We start from the raw sequence: 18,415 nt of genomic DNA, 5'->3' as shown, positions 1-18,415 counted from the left end.
TCCGGCGATACCGGCGTAATTTAAAATCATCGGGGCACGAGACAAAACAGGCAGCCGGGAAACAAGTGTGTGTGCACGCGCGTGCGCTTCGGAATCTTGATTATGCATTCCAGGGATGACGGGCTGCGGGATCTGCTTTCCTCTCTCCTCCTCGCCACCCCCCGACGCTAGAGTGTCAACCCCGTTGTTTGCGCGGCCGGATAATCGGTCATCAAGGATGTCCTTTAAACTCGTGATGCACCGCACCCGTGGTGCGATCGTGGTCGACGACGTTAGCACCTGAAGACTCCTCTCGCCGATGGTAGAACGAACGGAGGCGATATTTTCTCGATAAAATATCGCCGGCGAATAGCGAGCCACATGTCCGTAGACGTTTGCGCAGCTTTTAGCAACGTTGTTACCGCGGTCGCTTCTCATTTTTCTTCTCGCCTTTTCTTTGTCCATATCTTCTTCTGGGAACTGGTCGATCGCGAGCCATTGACTTGATATATCACGATAGATATTGGCATGCTGGAGAACACAATTGCGCGCGAGATACAGCGTGAGAGACGTCATTCTCCGATTAAGGCCGATTCACGCCTCGCGTTAAGCCATTATGTTTCGGATTATTTTAATAGAATTATAAACAACTGAAAAATTGTTTGTTAATTCTAATAATTGAAATTATATTTATATACGTTGTTTTTAAATTAAAAATTTAAATTGTAATATAATTATTTTTAAATTAATATATATAAAATTGTCATTATGCGTGTGCTACACGAGACGGTTACTTGTGTTGTAAGTATCGCATTTCGTATCCTGATGTTCGTTTCCCGGTGCGTAAAGATTCATATTTAACAACCGCCATTTATTCGCGCTCATAATCAGTACAAAGGCGAGATTCGTCAACAAAGTGAAAAATTGCGGTTGTCGGATTAATGACTGCTATCACTACTGACAATGTTGCAAACGTGTTCAACGATCGCAGGCTTATTTTTTCTTATTCGTCTCATATATAATCGCGTCAGGATAACCCGACGTCACGAGTGATCTTCAAACTCGATTGCATGAGATATACTTTATCAAATTATCTCTTTTGTATATTTTTTTGGCTCTCACTTCTCAACCGTCTGACAACACTCTTTTCGAATACCAATATTTTTACTATACTTTGTACGCTCTCTATCTGCGATGATTAACGACACTACGTGACTCGCGGACATCTCTCGCTATTCTAATTACTTGCCAGCATGTGGTCTAGAATTATTCGTATTAACATGATGCTGATTGTCGGATTGATCAGTGAGGAAGCGCAATGTCCTGCGTTTGCGCCCTCGAGTAGCGCAATAAAAGTCGCTGAAAGGGAATGAAGGAATGAATTGATTTATCGTCTGAAACAAAACAGTACACGTAGAAATAAATTGCATCAACATAAAAACGACAATTATTTATAAACACGCATTAAGGCATGTATCAACTATTTAAAAGACATGTTAAGTCGATATTCGATATATATATATATATGTATATCAAAGTTCTCTCAAAAGTCTCGAAGTTTATTATTACTTCTTTTCCTTCTTTTGTTGTGAGCAACTATCATCACATATATAATTGTATTCTTCTAAAAAAATTAAAAATTATTTATCTTAGTTTCATTAAGAAATTCTATTTGTGTAAATTAATTTAATATTATAATTTTATGAAATTTGCATATTTTGAAAAAATCTATTTTTCTTACTTTAGAACTTTTAATTGTATTTTATTAAATAAGAATTTATAAAATATGGCGTGAAGAAATAAATGGCGCACGTCTATAGCTCTTTCTTTTTTATAAAATATAAGTAATAATATGATTGAAAAAATTCATTTTTTTTCATATGCACTTTGAGCTATTATCTACATTAATAGATACTATATACGAATCTTTACAGTGTTTGAATTTATTTAAATAAATATATTTTTATTGCTACACGTATATGGGATTTATATGATCTGTTATACAAAATGTTTGACAAAAATTGAACAGCATTATTGCAATTGCAATTTAAATAAGAATAGCAAGATAAACGAATTTCAAATAGCACTTATAAAATAAAAAACAGAGAGAGAGAGAGAGAGAGAGAGAGAGAGAGAGAGAGAGAGAGAGAGAGAGAGAGAGAGAGGAAGGAAAGAAGGAGAGATGTATGACGTCCCAAGAGCGATTACCGCTATTCAGCGCACCTGCAGCGGAGTTCGTGTTTGAAAGCTCTGCTCGTTCGCTTCTTCTCTTCCTTCCTTACGAAACGAAACGATTCCGTGGAGGAGATAAAGAGGGGGGCGTAGCCGATTCGCGATCTTCTCCTGAATCCGGCAGTGGTTAACCGATGCATTAGTCTCGCGTGTGTCTCGATACCTAAGATGCAGTTTATGCGGCCGCGTATAATCCACCGATTAGTGCATAAATCGCGTCAACCAAAGGGTGATGGTGAACGCGATTCGCGGGAAGAAGCGACGATGGAACACTAAACTTTTAGTCTGTCCGCCTTCCCCGCCAACTAATAAATCTATGCTCGACATTTCCGTTTGACATTTTTACTTTCACTTACAGTAGTGTCTATAGTTGCAATTTTATCGTGTAATTTTATTGGAGCGATTATGCTACGTAGTTTACAATTATTACTATCGTTGTGATTATTTTATAATCTTCATATCTATAGGAAAAATATCACATTTATATTTTTATTTGTCAATTTATTGTGTGCGATTTAGGACGTTACTATCTCTAATTTGGGTTGCTTATTGTTAGTTACATGAAGAGTGCACAATGCAAAGATAAACGCGGTTCTAACAGGCGCCTCGGTGTAATCTATGTAACTTTAAGCGCTTATGACATCGTAGGTAATCAAAGAACCAGCCGGTCATAATTGCGGTAATAAACATTACGATTGTACACATAATATCTATCTTAGCCGGTCATGGCGATACGGTGCGGTATTAGAGTGTACCTTCTCGTATAAATAATGACCACTATTAAACGATCTGGTTGGAACGCAAAGACTAATGCGTCTTCGGTATTATGTTCGCACTGCTCGCTCTTTGAGCCGCTAAAAGGGCTCGCGAGCTATTTGTCTGCTATGCGTTTTGTGCCTTGAAGGATCTGCGCGCGCGAATTTGGCCTCAAGGACGCGAAAGATATTATATAGTCCCATGAGAATATTTATAAATTTTCGTTTCTATGTATTCTAAATTTAATGAATATTTAATGATGCATTTACAATAATAATATCGAATTAATATCTCTCGATATAATATTTATTTGTGAAAATTTCGATATTTGTGTAAGATTGAAATATTAAATATATATTTTAATTTTTCTGTTACATAAATCATAAATACATATCTAACGTGAAAAGTGCCAGATCGCGTAAAATTTTGCAACCACAAAATACTCGTGATTTGGACTAACGTCATTTTCAACGGTCCTAAACGTGCGGACCACGAGCACGTATGCATTTCGTCGTGGATACACGAGGTCCCAGAGGTTGCGTCGTCGCCTCGGGGTTCGTGCTCGAGAGGTACGCACGATCAAAGGGCCAATTGCCGAATCGCCGAAACTTGGCGATCGGCGCTGGCCACACGCCCCGGGCGAATAAGAAAATATCGATAATTCGCTAAATAATAAACGGCCATTATACACCAACAAATTCGACATATACGAATCTTAACAACGGCGCACTTACATTGTAGAGCCCATAATATTAAATCCTCCGCTGCATGATAGATATAATGTAATCGCAGAGAATGGGGCGCGTGCTCGCTCGCACGCACGCTATTTTTTTTTTTTCTTTATTACAAACGCGTTCATGCCCACTTAATGCATTCGAAAGTCACGCGGATTCACGCCAGGATTAATACCGTCCGGCTCGGTGCTCTTCGAGCACGCGGATCGGTTCCTTTGGCACGTCGGGGCCTTCGGAAGGAGTCCCGCAGGAAAAGAAGATGGTTGGGTATGATGCGGAATATAAGAAGAGAACGAACCGAGGGCGCAGAGCGCAGTTTCTCTATTGAGGCCCCGCATGACAGATAAGCTTAAAAAAAAAACCTCCGGCCCATTAACATTATTAACATCTGAACACAACGGACGGGGCACGAGAAACGGGCCGTATGCTCGGCACGTCCGGCCCACGCGTACGCCTCAAGTACTCGTGAACTCCGACGCGCTTGTATCGCGCTGTGAGGCCCCACGAGAGGAGCATTAAGGTCCCTCTCCGCGGCCGCGCGCGACCGAGTCGGCTGGATAATTAGGGATACGGCATCGTGGGGGCCTCGCGGGGGCCATTTCTGGTTATTAATTCACCCCGTAGTCGATTCCGACGGGCCCATGGGGCCCATTGTCGGGAATGGCGGTACCCGCGATTTGGCTCTCGAGAATACGATTATGAATATCTTGATGCTATAATGATACGCTCTTCAGTCGATTGCTTTTTTTGTGCACAAAGCATATAGTATGATAAACTCGCTTTCAGATTGTGATACGTGACTTTTTTATGGATTAAAAATTGGCAATTATCCGTCGTTCTATTCTTTAATAATGTTTTATATTTTGAACTGAATTATTTTAATATTTAGGTTATTATATCTTAAATTTTGTTCTCTTGCTATTACCGTCAATCAAAAATAAAAGTATGTATAAAATATTGTATTATATTGCTTAACACATTTTTTGTAGAAAATAATGTTTCGTTGCTTAAGAGAATAAATAACACTAATCAACTATGAATATGAGATATTAATTAATTTTAAATTATATAAATAGCTATTTCACATAATAATAATCATCGAGCGATGACATTTATTGCGCAAAGAGGTGTGGAGAACGAAGCGAGGATGATCGTTGCCCGGAGCGAGGTCAGTTTCTTCGCGAGGCGTGTCAACCTGCCAAATATTATGGAAATTTATTCCTGCAAGCCTACGTCGTTGTAATGGATTCCAACGTGCGAGAAAGACGCGCGCGTGTACAGTAAATTTGCCGTGTGCCTGAGCTCCAAAAGTGAAAAAGCAATTCTCACTTTCATCCTTGTTAGTAATTCTTTTACATTTAAAACGCATTTGCTTTCTGTGCATATTTAATTAAAATTTATTAAATATGATAATATCGATGTACACGTACATATTTGCTGGACAGGATATATACGTAATCTCTTTTTTTTTCCATTATAAATAATTTATCAAGGAAAGTATACACACACACATAATTGAATATTCACATAATATTATACATTTTATTTTTACAATTAAATGAAAATTAATATTTAATAATAGTTCAAATACATTTTAAAAAACTACATTCAAAATCTACATTACTGTACGATTTAATAATATCTCAGAAAATAATCATTAAGAGATGTCGGAAAGAAGATGGTTGTTAGTGTTAAGCGCTAGCCCGAGGTGAGTGCGCGCGAGTAAGGGCGCAGAAAATTAAATTCGAGGATTTTTGTTAGCCTGCCCCCTCCATCTCGAAGCGAGAGATGCCGGGGAGATCACGACAGGTCTCACGGATCCTCGTCGAATATCTACCTTCCGCAGCTTCTCTCTCCTACTCACCCTCGCTCTTTAGACCCGTCTCTTTCTCTTTCTCGTTCTCGCCCGGGCGCATGACAGTGTCACGTCCCCCGAAGCAAAAATCCTTATAAAACAAGACACGCCGCGGCGAGGCGCGAGGAGATGAGGAGGAGCAGTCGTGAGAAGCGGCTAAGTGGATAAGGTGCTAAGTGTGGCCCGGAGGTACGACCGAGGTTTGGCGCGGTGTAACCTGCGAGACGGACGCGGAATCGCTGTAACCGGGCCCCAATTACCGGGCCCGCTCGGGGAAAGCGACGACGCTCTCGCGCGCGAGCGCGCACGTTTTTCGAATAAATCGGGGCCCGAATCAGCGCCACGTCGGCGTCGACGGTGCGCATACGTCTGACGTTCGAATGGCGCCGCCTGCGCCTGTCAGAGATAACGCGTGCTTGAAAGTGATCGAAAGGTATATAATATTGCTCTTACGTAATCGGGACGTATGATATCGTTCCAACATCTCGGTTCTTTCGTCAATCATTTCATGAACATTTGCGTGTTTTTCCATCATTATCGCACGGCTGCAGGTAAATTGCGTGAGATCTCTTTGAATATCACTGCGAGTACAAGCGATATACAACGAGGAGAGGCGTGCACGCATCCGTTATGCTTATGCGTCACCTGTAAGATGTGGAAAATTGTCAGATAATCTTGAAGAACATATAACTTGCAGATAAGAGAATATATAACAGGTGCTACCGATGTATGAAATTATGAAATTATGAGAAAATAAAAATACAAATATAAAAATTAGAAAGTTTATTATTAGAGAGATATTTACATATTATGAGAGAAAGAAAAGAAGTTTGTAAATTGAAAACAATTTCACGTATAATGAAAATTTTTAGATATCTATCAGATTAAATTGACAGTGATTTTCCAAGGGATATGCTCAAGCATTTTGGGGAAGATGTATAAAGTATCCGGACAATTTCTTTCAAATTTTATAACGGTTGAATTCTTTCTCGTCGATCGGCGAGGGCGGTATCGAAACGCGTAGCCAATCGATAATCGCTTACAACATGTGTTAAGCCATGCATCATCGGTATTATCGTTACAGGGAATTCAACAACTCGTTCTTAACCGAAATCTTGTAAAAATCTTTCGTGAACGATACCGAGAACAGCGATTATATAAATCTTTACGCGCGTGAAAGTTTTATTATAGATATTTACGGAAACTTTATTCAATAATTGAATTCAATTAGCTTAATTTGATTCTGTCTCGATTATATTTCTTTGTTAGTTCTGCCTGCAAAGTTGTCAGATTTTTATTTAAAACATGTACCGACAAATCTCTATATGCAGAGCGCAAAGCTGTGTCTGTTCCCGAGAATTTCACGAACGCTTTCTCTTCCTCCCGCTCTACCTCTCCTAAAGCCAGATTTGCACTTTTGATCGATTTTCTCGATATCAGTCAGGTGCGCGGCAGAGAAAGGTGCGCGACGAACATTCGGTAGCGGAAGGAATTACAAGCCAGCCGTTTGGCTGAAACAATAGCTACTGCTGCAAGCGATGGCTTGGTCCCGCTCTTGCTCGCCGATATTTTACGTTTTCTCGTTGTATAATGAGTCTAATGTATATACCTATATACCACTTTGCATATATGAAAGTGAGACCCCGCCAGCGCAAAATCCGCGGCTCCATTGCGCGCATATACGCTCGCGCGCTCATTACGATTCATTATTAAGTCCCTTTGTGAGCAGTCCGGTTCTCCGCTTCCATTTTGCCCTTTTTTCGTCCTCAGCATCGCCGTCGCCGCCGCTACCACGAACGATTTTGGTTCCTCTCTTTCCAGATCTCCATCACCTCCTCGCTCTTCATCCTCTGCAACTAGTAGGTGCGGCAGACACCTGTAAAACGAGTGCCTCGGCGACGGCCGGAAAGGAAGGGGAAGAGAGAGAGAAAGAAAGAGAGAGAGAGAGAGAGAAGAAAGAATTAAAGAATCAAAAGGACTAAATAAAAAGTCTGTCTTAAAATGCGTCTGAGAGAGAAGACGGGAACGAGAGGAAGAGAGGGAAAGGTAGAAGGTTGAAACCGTCGAGAGGGCGTAGCGAGGTGTGAGCGAGCGAGAGGAAGAAGAGACGGAGAGGACTCGAACGGGGCCTCCGGGCCCGCCGGTGTGGGTGAACACAGCGGGGTCAACCGAGTTCAACCTCAACTGGGTTCCCTTCAACCGGGTCCCCTTCGCGTTTCGCTGCGGAGCCCGCTCTCGCGTATTCGGCTGTGAAAACAGCCGTTGTCGGATCGCCCGTCTGCCAATCACAAACATTTCTGCGTGGTTCTTTGTCGTTATAATTTCTTTTTCTTCTTCTTCCTTTTTTAGCATTGCTACGACAATTTCAAATTGTGTACGTAAAGGTGAAGATAAAGAAACCTGTGTGTATCATTTGTGCGATTAACGACCTTTTCTTCTTGGCTCTTTATTAATTCTTTCAATTCTATGCACGTTCTTCGTCTTGCGCGATGCATGATTCGAGATAATTGTACGCTGTAAAACAGGTGCACACACCTTTTGTTGAGAAACGCTGCCAGGTGCATCACGCTTATCGCTTCTACGATTAGAAACGTATGCCCGTTATATGTATCTAACGTTTGTTGCAATCATTTTGATCAATTTAATCTTACTGATATATGCACTTTACTCGTGCTAATTATGAAATAATTGCTTAAACACAATTGCTCCTATAATATCATTAAGCTCAAAATTAAAAAATTGCGATTAAACAAATGTACTGATTCTTTCCGTTGCATTTTAGTGCGCACAATTTTAATAATAAACAAAATTATAAAAATGAATATATAAAAAAATAAGCGGTAATATGAAAATTGAGATATACTAGATCTTTAGTCGTGGTTTCTCTGATTCGCGGCACCTGTTGCAAATTCCTGAATCTTCTTGCTGCAAGCCTGGACAGGCCTCCCTTCCTTCTTTTGCATCGTACGACTTAAAATTCTTTTATGCAGCGAAACAGATGGGCACCTGCTCAAGCTACGGCAATTTGTGGAGGGACGTAACCAGGCCGTATTATCTTCCTTAACTCGACAAAATTTCAATCATTGCCATTTAGTTATCTCAATTACCGTATATGTAATTACCATTAGTGAAACGTTCAATTAAGTGACTCGTTTATGTACGGGAAAATTTGGAGTCTTTCAGTTACAATTTTGTTAAATCTATTTATCCCTTTGGCGGAAAACGAGATTATAAAATACTTAATAAAGTTATTAAAAATTATATTTAAAAAATATTAAACAAAAATTAAATATTAAAATTATTAATATCTTTTATGTAATTAATATATAATAAAATAATGCAAATATAATTTTGTCGTTATTTTTAAAAATTTTTATATATAATTAAGATTCTCTAAAATTTATTTTGCATTCTCTTTCTTTTCAGCATAAAAAATACATACATTTCACATAATTATTTTTATTAATTTTTTTTGTCGCATTGTCATTTTTGCTTTAATATCTACCTTTATTAATTGTACTAAAAGGTTTATTTCTCTATTAAGAAATTAAATAATTAAATTTTTAACATATTGGTATACGTAATTCGAGTAATTCTCCCTATTGAATCAATAAACAACTCGACAATAAAAGCTATTACCGGGATTTTTGTTATTCTCGACATCCAGCTTACTTCTTCACCTGTTTAGCAACCTGCGCACAATCGCTCGTATGCGCGTTACGCGAAGGCGGGGCACCTGCGTGACGAGAGAGTTACGTTCTCTTACTTCCTCTTCGTCGATTTAATTTGTCGCATGTATCATATATGTTTCTCCATCCACCTGCGCTTTCGAGTCCTGTCCATCTTGCTGAAGGGAAAGTAGGGTAAAAATCGGACACGAGATAAACCGATAGAAAATTTGTCACGCCATAAAAAGAAAGAGAAAAAACAGATTCGATCCATATCGAAGATCAGTTGTACATCTTTAACACTGTTGACAGGACAGTAGCCGCGTGGTAAAGCTTGTTGTATCGAATACTTTATTCTCCGAGACGATTATAACTTTACAAGGCGTGACGTAACTTATCGATAATACATATATCCTGATCGTTACATACAGTACAATGATAACGAATAAGAGGTAGTTTAAGGCTCGTCGAGCACCGTAATTAGAAATTTCACGGCGCATAATCTGTTCTGTTCGGGAAGAAATCGCGCGCTGCTTGTTTGAGATGTTACGACAACAACGAAATCACTTTCGCACGACCCAGAGAAATAATCGGCGCTCACCTGTACGCGGGAAAGACGCGGCACCCGGAACGTACGGTAAGGTAAAGATAATGTATACGAAAGGTGAAATCCCGCATTCGTGACCCAGGTCGTGCGAGACCTGTCGTCAAGCTGCATCCATCGGGTCCCACAAGCCCTTTCATCCCTCTCCGAAGGTGCAACCTGTACTTCCCACGGACGTCCGGTCCAGACCGAGGGATAAAGACGAATTGAAAGCGTCGCAATCGAGCGTGGAACGTCGCACGTCACATTTCGAGAATCTCTTATATCGCCGCCTGTGTCTGGGATCCCTGTCGCAGACTCCATCGCTACCTGAAAACACGCTTGGCGCAGATGTTTCCCGAGAGTTTTCCTCGCAAGTTGCTTCAGAATTGCTGAGTTAACCTTAAACTATCTTCTTGTTGATAGATTGTTTCTCAGTTTATTCACGGTTTAATTCATTCTCCTTTGTAAAAGATTAAGAACGTGACTCGAGAGTGTGCTAATAAGAAGCTATATCGTCTTTAAGTATATATAACGATGTAAGGCAATATACCGGTTTTTTATCTTTATTACTATTTCCTAAATTATTAAATAAGTTGCATTTATAGTTTTTGAATTTTTTTACAATTGCTTCACAGACATACTAGTTTTTTTTATAAATTTTATATTTATTATTTTATATTTACATGTTGATATTATATACACAATCGAGAAATATTCAGGTCATCCCGAGCTGACCGATTTCCCGCTGTTTACTTCGCTTACTCTCTTCGCGAGGATGATTGAAATATATACTCAGAGAATGCTCGATAATACTATCATTGTATGGAGGCTCATTGAGGATGACACGAGAACGCCACGTCTTCAAGTCCGGGCTAGTAAATTCTGAATACTCAGAGGCTGCCTTTCTTGATATGACTTGACACGAAGACAATCGCCGATGATTGCCGTTAAGAAATATAATGGGGCTGTCTGTGAGATCCTGCGCCAATCTCGAGATCTCTATCGGCGGCGCAACCTTCCTAGTGTGACCTTCGTTTACCACGATAGGAAATACGCAATTTTCATCAAGGTGTTCTCGTGCTTTGTACAACTGTGCACAACACTAAAAGGTACTATAATTTTAATTATAATTAATTTACGGCGATATAAACTTTATCTCTTTTCCCGACCCGCTAATTTCTGGCGCAATTAACGGCATAATATACCGCGGAATGCATTACACGTTCCGTGATAATTAATAAATATGATATTAAAATAAAATTAAATCGCGATAAATACGATACGTAATTTTAATAGCATTGCAAGGAAGTATGCGCCTTTTATGGCCTATACAAGCAACATTTTTTTAATCGCTTCTTGGTTTAAGCTTTCGCCGCTAGAGACAACGTGAGGTATCCAATGATTCCGCGAATTTTGTTCGGCATTACAAACGGATCGCCGAGGCGGACATTCTTATCTACCACATCCCACGAACCTTAATCTCTCCGTGGTATTTCTCGCTTCCGAGAGGCAGTACTTGACTTTTAAAGGCGAACAAACGAAAGTTACTGCTCAGTCCGGACAGTTCTTTACTTGACGCTGTTTTTACGCGGCGATACGTCAACGTGGACCACCTCACGAAAGAGATGCAATCTGGTAGCGATGTTAATGACTGGCTGTGGCGTATAAGAAACCGGCGTTTAACGTCTAGCTTTCTGACTCGATGCTGACACTCTGTATACCTGGCCACCATTGTCATTTTCACAACAATGTTGTTATTCTTCCCTGAACAGGCACGAAGGGACGAATTGGCTCATAATCGCATACTGGTATTTTTCCTGCTTTGTCGAACGGTAAAATATTGCGATATCGGTGATCTCTCTAATGTCAGTTGTTTAAAATTCTTTTAAGATTTTATTGGCGTGAGTGTTTGCCTTTCGTTGCGACTCATCCGACCGAGAAATGGCCAACCATTGTGGCAAACATGCCCACGTATACCTGTATGAGTCATTTAAACATAATTCTGAAAATTTGCCCAAATTGAAATTTTTCTCCTACTTTCCAACTCTTAATCTATCGTCCACTTTGATATTTTAAGCAATCAGATCTTTTTAGAATTATTTAATCTTTAGTTTTTTTTTAAGTTTTTTAAACTTCTAAAAAAGGAACTGTTTGTTGAAATCCTCTGGAATCCATACTTTCAGTTTGTTAAATCAGGTGGTACAAGAAAACTCCAAGACACAAGAACCGATACTTTTTCATTACTTTTGACTCGCTAATGTTTTACATGCATATTCGCAGCTGGGGAGCAAATGCGAGCGCAGGTCGGACCATAGTCGGTGTTTTGGTTCCAGCGCACGAAATCGAGAGTATTCGCTCGAAGAGTGCGCGCTGGAACGCTGGACGGAATTCTAAGAAGCCGGTGCTTTTTCTTTTTCTTTCTTCTTTCCGACGGAGAAAGCACGCCGCAAACGATGAACTCTCCAGAACAGTCGGTTGTTCTGATTTATTAATTCTCGTTTTACTTTATCAAGATCAACGTGTTCCAGTTTACAACGACGTGTCGTGGTTAACGATAATTTTAAAACACTTGTGCGTTAAGCGTAGAATTTATTAACGCATAAATCTGTTCCTTGCAGATTTGCGCGTTTCTTACGCGTTTCACCGCTTGCCGAAGTTAATATCTGTATAGAAATTGTTTGGAAATTCTTTTTTGTCAGATTTATGATAGAACAAACACAAAATAGTGAAGTATTAATTAGGAAAAAGCAATGTACCGCGGCACATAATGATGTAGCTAGTTTGCCGCGCTTATGATACGCGCATTCGGTGCGAATTATGTGTGCTATTTTACTCTGACAGCTCGGCCGACAGTTTATGATTGCACTCGCTATATTTGCGTTGAATAGACCGATAAATACGACGCGCAAGACAATAGACTTATAGTTATTGTCACCAGGTGTATACCTATGTATTGTATGTGTGTAAGCGCAGTTATACGATGTAACCGGTGCATTGTGCTTCTCGATTTAATACTCGAAAATCAGTGGAAAAGCCGCGCCGGTTCGTTATACCGCAACGGCACAATGCGCAAATAATGCAAGTCGGCAACGATCACGACCAGTGCTCACGTGGCCCAATGTTGCGGCAACTGTATAACACGGATAACGGGGTATGATTGTAACTCTTTATACCGCGATTAATTGTACAATAAACTAGATAACGAGAAGTTGAATTAAACATTTGAGAATGATTGCGAGAGAATGAATTAACCGCCGACGCAAGAGCCATGCTCTCCTTTCGGCGAGCGACATTGTCAATAAGATACCCAGGCTCTCACTTTCCTCAGTTTGCGATAAACCCTGTCGATATAAGATTCTTTCTTATATATCAAAAATCTTACGTTGACAGTAAGGATCTACTTTCCTATCTGTCAAAATGAGTGTAAAAAATTTTTTAAAGAATTAAAGACATATTTTTTAATCATGTGGAATGTATGTCAAATTAATTTTTTATGTAACAAATCATGTCTTATACTTAAAATATGATAAAATATTTTGCGTATTTCAATAAATCAATTTCGCCTCAATCTCACCTGAAAGACTCTGCTTTAACATTTTAATGTTGTAATATTCGATTGTTGTATTTACTTTATTTAGTGGTTGTATAAATTCATATACAATATCTGCTTGCGGAAATAATCGAGTCTCGATTTCAACGAGTCCGCTTCGAAACGCGCGGCAAGTTTCTCAGAGATATTTTATACGATGACAATCGAGAAACATGCCGTTTTCGTGATAGCCTCGAGGATTGCGCGTCACCAGTACATACCAGTATCGCCCAGTCTCAAAAGGAATTATTGACAGTCGTCGAGTCAATAATTAACTGTTAATTAATACAACCAGTATAAAACGTGATTCCCACGCTTCTTCTCTTCCTGTTCTTCCTCGCTATTTTTCAGACGTCAAATGAGCGTCATTTCCCTTTCGTTTTTCACTTCGGAATTTTTGCCTGAGAAGCGACGGGCGACGAGATAAAATCAACTGTTCGATGCGCTCCATTGTTACAGATCAAAATATATGGGCAGATTTTTATTTGATGATTTTGCACGGCCGGAAAGTGCATCGTATAAGGTAATTTGTACAATCGACGGTAGCCCGATGGCGATGCCAGATCTCGCGGTGGCTCACGTACCTGTACGTGTTCGGATTGCTTATATCTTTGTCGCGTGAGTACAAATTTTACAAAAGTTCTGAGAAGAATTTTTGGCGAATTTTTGTTTGCTCGGTTCTTCATCCGGCACTACATTCCATTTCTGCAGATATGTTTAATCCTTACCACTTACTTGAAGATAAATTTAAAGTAACATTACAACAAATGTCACGTTTCTGTACAATCTTGAATCTCTGTGTTATACCAGATTAAGAGTGAATTTTTAACGAACTTTAATGTCGGCCTTTCTCCATCTGCCGGTTTTTACGTTTTGCAACTTTGCAATTTTACAGTATACCGCTTAACGAGTTCCTACTCGTTCCTACGTTTGCAGATATGTACGACGAGTCCTAACATAGCGTGAAATATTACGATTCCTCGTCTAATAGGTGAATTTTCGAAACGTTCCTGCTGGTCCCACGGTACCCGCTGTGAACGAAAAGCGCGCCGAGGGGGCCCCAACTTGTTTGCACGCATTGTGGTCGTCTGGTAGGTGACATCAGCGTGCGCTGTCGTCGATGACAGCTGGAGACTCAAGGACCTTGTTGTAATGACGTTGTACGCACAGTATAATATATATAATTGCAGTGTTGAGTGTTCATAAAACTTTCGAGATTTTATCGCGTATAACGATGAAACGCGCGTCTCGAACTGGTTGGTGACGATGTTAATTGCCGCGCAAAAACAAGTTTAATTAGATCACCAGATTACGAGTGTATGCGCACGCGTAAGAATACTAATTTCATGTTAACATAGACAACGAACAGATTACGTACAAAAAAAGGAAAAAGAACATAGTCGCTATCGATGCGACGTAGCAATAAAAATAATTGCCATCATTATTCGCCGATTAATATTAATTGATTGACTTATTGTGATTATTCATACCATTAGTAACAAAAATAATAATATATATATATATAGAATTGATTTTATGACATCTTTTATTACAATTTGCTTTAATTATATTGTGAATACTTTGTAATGTTTGATTTGCGAACAATCTTCCTTGTGACAAAAATTTATTTTATTTATTACTAAATTTTTGTAGGGCAAAAAATAACTTGCGTGATTACTGTAATTTGTCAAAAATTGTTTAGTTTTCAAACTTATTGTTCATGAATGATGGAAAGAAAGTGAACGATACGTGTGTTCTGACTTTCTTCATCGAAGGCACGTGCACGCACACTAACGCGGGAATTTATGTCAATTTGTTTGGTCCCGTCGTATACACGGTGAAGTCACATTCGCCGGCTCTTCTCTCGCTTTTGATTTGTGCCCTCGTTATGCGTGCTTCGTTGGAGTCGAAGGAGCAGCGCGCCTAATTTCGTATTCCCGTTCGCGACGGGGCCACGAGCGCGTAATTCCACCTTAACGAATCTCGGTGCATCTCGCGAGCGGCCAGTCTGGTAGATAGATAGCAGTACGGCCGCATCAGTAGTATCGATGACTCGAAGAAGAAGAGAAGATACGAAGATAGCGAGTCGGAGAGACAAAGAGAAAGAAAGAGGGAAGAGAGACGATGACGGCGACGAGAAGAAAGAAAAGAGTCAAGGAGAACTCGAGGGAGGCCGAGAAGGCGGGGGAGGCGATGCAAAAAGGGCTTCCTGTTCGGGGGCTCGTTAAATCCCGTCCCGAGCATTCCGAGCGTTAACTCTGGCCCAATTAGCATACACAGCGCAGGCTACATCGCGGAATACACCTGCTTCTTGCTCCTCTTCGGTCTTCCTCCATCTCTCTGTCTCTCGTATTCTTTCTCTCCGTCTCTCTCGCGTTCTTCAAGAGCGCGAGTTCGGTTTCGCTCCCGCGCGCAGGTTGCACAGGCAGACGCAGGTGCCCCACCTGTTTCCTCGCGGAGTGTACGTATATACGTGCCATGTGTACGACGTAGCACCGATTTACGTCGCTCGTCTAAGGGACCATCGTTTACACTGGTCATACACTGTGTGTATGAGTGCACTTGGCAAAGAGGATATTGAAGACCTATACGAGGCCATTTGCGGTCGACGCGTGCCTACGAGATTTACCTAGACCTCACTCGTCTCATACGCCTCTCACGTCTTAGTCAGATACCTTTGGCATCGACAGGTGAATCAAATTTGCTAATTTAAACTGAAGTTTGTTTCGGAGAATTTTGTTGTACATTTATTTACAGACGAACTTGGATTAATGAAAGTTGATTTGTATATATTTCATTAATATATATTTTTATAGACTTTCTCCTTTAATATTACGTATCTATTGAATTATTACAACAGGTTTATATTGAAAAAAAAAAACATAAATACAGTAAATGAATTATACGAGGTAGTCATGTACGCGATAATGGGATTATTTTGCAGTCTACTTTTCAAACGGAATGAACAGCCTCGGGGAAATGAGGGTAGGCAGCATTACGTAAAGGGTTAATAACACTCGTAATCAGTCAGCTAAAGAGGGCATTACCTGTCCAGAGTTGGATATGATACGGTCTCTCCTCTTAGAAGCTCTATGGAGTCCTGATATAACAATATACACGCTGCATATTATGGCAGGACGTGATTATATGCCGCGCAAAAACGTAACAAGGTAATATGACGACCGGCATTGGCGTGGAAATCAGTGGATTGCATTCATGCGACATGTCACGGATTCACATATGATTTATAGATAATTCCCTAAATTTTACACAGCCAAATATTAAATAAATTAATTACATAAATTATTCAGTATTAATAACTTTTTTCAATTTAGTCTACATAATTACAAATAAAATCTCACTTACCGTTGCAACAAATTATGAAAAAATATGGGCAGTGAAAGTTTAATATTATTTAATATATTTAATATAATAAATTTAATATCATAGTTTAAACGTCTTTCTGGAAAATTTCAGGATAAAAAGACATGTGTAAAAGAGGTCATAGGTTGCCACAGGAAACATATTCGAAATAACGATCCTTATAATGGATCCGTGGGGTTGCATTTCCCATGGAGTGACCGCAAGGTGGTCCATCGAGTTTCTCAGCTCCCTATACGCCGGGATCACTATCAGCACCAGGCTCCCATGGAGTCCCATAGATCCGTACACCTGCCCGCGCGATCACCGCCCCGCTGGAACTTTCTCTCTCTCTCTCGCTTTCTCCCTCTCGCTCTCTCTCGCGTGTTCAACATCCACACTGCAATCCTTGCCTGCAGTTAATCTCGGGTCCAAACCGCGGCCGAACCGAAAGAAATCACGGCTGAGAAAAAAGCAAGAGATTGGGTTTGACCCGAGGGATCGATAACGGCCGCTAATTAATTCGTGTTCCCGGTTCGATAATTGGAGTACCTATCCGTCGATCGTAGATCCTTTTCCACTTTCCCACGTAATGCATCGCGCTATTACTACACATACGTCGCGTGTGCGCGCTCTAATGGCTCTCTCAACGTATCCCGGACGCCGACGTCGAGCCCCCGGCCGAGTGTCGGTCCCATCTATGGTCCCCCACGAACAGGTAAGACGCGCCACACCGTGTGTACGCCAAGATCCTTTCTCACGTGTCACCAACGTAATAAATTTCATTCCTCGTGCTCGCGCGCGCTCATCTCATGTGAAACTCTGCCATTACCGCCTGCGGGTGCATCGCTTCTTGCATTCGCGCCGCTGAGCAACCGCCTATGTATTCCGCGTAGATCACGATCTTTCCGTCCATTCGAAGACACAGTTGAAGTGATAGCGACCGATCCACGCCCTACTTTCGGGCCCACCTACGTCGGCAATTATTATCATGTACATGTGTATTCTCCGTCGTAATGCCATATCGAATTCCACTGAGATTTCCCTCGCGACCCTCTTTGCACGCTTAATTAACTAATTCACCTAGATTGCTAGCCTGTCATAATCAATTTTTTTTATAAAAGAAAATTTTTATATAATAATTAATATAATTTGTTACAAAAATGATTTGACAATTAAATGTATTTTCATTCAGAAATAATAAACTTGTTTAAAGTGTCACAATCATGAATGTTTAATTAATTGTTATCATAATCTCATAATCGAGATAGCAAAAAATCGAAGCGATTACTATTGACAACTCGACAAAGTTGTTCTTGGCAATGGCAAAGAGAGGCTGTGCCACGGCTGCCTCTAGTTCTCACGAGGTTACGAGAAAGCGATTTCCTCTTTCTCTTTCTCCTTCCTCCCTTGCCTTTTTTCACCCGATTCATCTTTCTCCGTGCTCCTTCCATGATCGCGCATTACTTTTCATTTATTCGATACAGCGATTATGTAGATATTGTTCGCATGTTCAAATTGCCATAAAATAATTTGATTCTCCAAAAATGGTTAAAACGATAACACAATCGACTACGTAAATGTAATGATTTCATTATCATTATTCATTATTATATAAAGTAATAAAAAAATACAAAAAAAAACACAGTAAACTTT

At 40.2% G+C, this 18,415-nt stretch overlaps 1 long non-coding RNA gene across 1 annotated transcript; it reads left to right on the top strand.

Annotated features, from left to right (window-relative positions):
• The first annotated feature begins 15,902 nt into the window (after window positions 1–15,902).
• Window positions 15,903–17,850, top strand: LOC140666291 (uncharacterized). The gene is made up of 3 exons (XR_012046740.1): window positions 15,903–16,089; window positions 16,344–16,569; window positions 16,877–17,850. It is a non-coding gene; the product is annotated as an uncharacterized lncRNA (long non-coding RNA).
• Window positions 17,851–18,415: the final 565 nt, after the last annotated feature.

The sequence above is a fragment of the Anoplolepis gracilipes genome, chromosome 1 (assembly GCF_047496725.1).
Source record: "Anoplolepis gracilipes chromosome 1, ASM4749672v1, whole genome shotgun sequence".
Lineage (NCBI taxonomy): Eukaryota > Metazoa > Arthropoda > Insecta > Hymenoptera > Formicidae > Anoplolepis > Anoplolepis gracilipes.
This window is presented reverse-complemented; position numbering and strand designations above follow the sequence as displayed.